The 2,353-nt window shown below is 33.8% G+C and overlaps 1 long non-coding RNA gene across 1 annotated transcript; it reads left to right on the top strand.

The window, feature by feature from the left end:
* Positions 1-1,554: 1,554 nt before the first annotated feature.
* LOC125503878 lies at positions 1,555-2,132 on the top strand. Its single transcript, XR_007281131.1, has 2 exons — positions 1,555-1,744; positions 1,837-2,132. It is a non-coding gene; the product is annotated as an uncharacterized LOC125503878 (long non-coding RNA).
* The last annotated feature ends 221 nt before the right edge of the window (positions 2,133-2,353 follow it).

The following is a 2,353-nucleotide window of genomic DNA, read 5'->3' as shown; positions in this document are numbered from 1 at the left end:
TATATCATAACATGATATTTAAGCTGTGCTAAGAGCTTTTGGAATATGGTCTATTAAAGAAATATATCCAGACTTACGTGCACTTCCTTGTAGGAGATGACCTACAAGGAATGCATCTACTTACTAAACACCCTGTATACAGGGAAGATTGAAAAATTTGCGAAAACTGAGGGTGACAATTATTATTAATTTACAATTTTTTACTATTGACACTCCTTTGTTCGACATCGACTGTTTCCGTACATCTTGCAATTACGTTATTATTAATTATACAGGGTGTCCAGCAATATGTGGTCATGCGCTCGGATTTGTACAGGGGACGTTAAAAACACATAACAAGTTTCTATAAAACTAATTTCCAGAGGGCTCCATACGGGGATACAGGCCTATAAAGGAGCCAGCTGGGAATCAATTTTTTTAAATAAATGTTTGCTCATGATCTTAAAAAGGACCGGAAAAAGATTTTTAGCATTTCGGTTTACCAGGAAGCAGGTGGAGCACAATAATAGTTATTTTGTTTGCCCTTTACAATGAAGACACAAAAATAATATATTTATGTAGCTTTAACATTAAACTAAAAAAAAACGCTCTTGATTCATATCGATAAACAGAACTGTTTTTGAGGACAAAATATTTTTATTTAAGTATTCTAAAAGTTATTTTAAAAAATCGATTTTCAGGTGGCGCCTTTAGAGGCCTGTATCTCCGTAAGGGGGCCCTCTGGAAATTTTTTTTATAGAAACTGTTTATATTTTTGAACGTCCCACGTACAAATCCGGGAGCATGCCCACATATTGTCGGACACCCTATATACGATGTGTAGAACTCAAATTCACTGGTACAGAGCTCTGATGAAGCCCAAATAAAGAAATTGTACTTTAAAATCGAATAATAACTAGTAGGTAATCTCAGCTTCAAGCATTTTTATTAAGAGAAGTATGCAACCGTGCCCGTAATTTACGGTATGAGTTTAAGAAGTCATTCGTGAGTGCCCGAACGGCTGGTTATTTTAATTTGAAGTATTACCTTTCAAGCAATATTCATTTCCAAGAGAAGAATCACCTTGACCTGGTATATAGATAATATAAGCAAGTATAACAGTTGCTTTATTTAAGATCAGTTTTTGGCATATCTCAGTTCTGCTAAAAGAAAGGATTTGCAAAAAATATATATATTGTACCTACGTTTTAACTATCTATCTGCGAAATCAGCATTTAGTGACATTACTGATACCTTCAAAATAGTAACAAAGTTACCTAAATACTAACAGTAGGTAACCATAAACTATCTAAATCGAAAAAAATCAATAAATCCTGCAATTTGTTGTAGGTTGACTGACCGATTAAACTTTTATAAGGTCGTGAGAGCGAGCAATGAAGCGAATTTTTATAGGTTTTCCATGATTTTCAAATTGTCGGTCTGTAAAAGTGAGTCATCGCCTCGAATTCCAAATAAATTTACATAAAGTAATTAAAGAGTTAATGATGTGATTAATCACAATACCTTAAAAGTATTTAGCTTTAGTAGCCTACAATTTTTGAAATATTAAGCCGACATTCATCAATTTGACAAGCAAAATTTGGTAATGATTTTGGGATATCGGAGCAAATAAAATTACTTTTTCTCAGAAATAAAGCAAGCAACACGAATTTTGCCATTAGACTATAAACCGGTGATGTACTAACGGGGAATTTTTAAAAACCCACATTGAAAATGTAAGCAGGGCAGATTCTTAGTCATAAAGGTAGGTACTGTAAAATTCCGCTACTCATCAACTATCTAATAATGACACTAACCAGCAATACCTTTAGTTTGCTCTTAAATCCATATTTTTAGGTGACAAGCTCTGCCGAGATCAAAGCTGTGATAACATATTTTTTGAGCCGTAAAAAAGCTTTTCATGGCATAATTAAGCTGTACCGTTAAGAGAACGTGAAAATGTTGCACATCGAATGTACGTGAAGCTGAGAACATCACGACATCACGGACAGACCTTAACAGAAGTCTTGTAACTACTACTGGACAAAAATGTTCATTGTTATACATTCAGCCAGCATCATTTTTATTATTATTAATATTTAAAACCAGGTAGTCCTAAAATTATTGACCTGATAATGAACTGTTGGAATTGACATTGTCTACCCCTTTGGGTATCGCAAGATATCAAGAGAAAACTGAGTGAAGAATGGTTTTAAAGGCCACTTTAGATGCTAGCGACATTAGGAAAGTAGCATACTAAAAAGGGAAAAAATGATCTTTACCGGTATACGTAATTATGCGTGCATGGTTTCTAAGAAGAAAGGGTGTTGAAACGTTTACTTAAATTCTGACCAAGATTAGATATAATAGTTCA

Source organism: Dendroctonus ponderosae, unplaced genomic scaffold (assembly GCF_020466585.1).
Source record: "Dendroctonus ponderosae isolate FM_Combo_2020 unplaced genomic scaffold, Dpon_F_20191213v2 Dpon_F_20191213_3, whole genome shotgun sequence".
Classification (NCBI taxonomy): Eukaryota; Metazoa; Arthropoda; class Insecta; order Coleoptera; family Curculionidae; genus Dendroctonus; species Dendroctonus ponderosae.
This window is presented reverse-complemented; position numbering and strand designations above follow the sequence as displayed.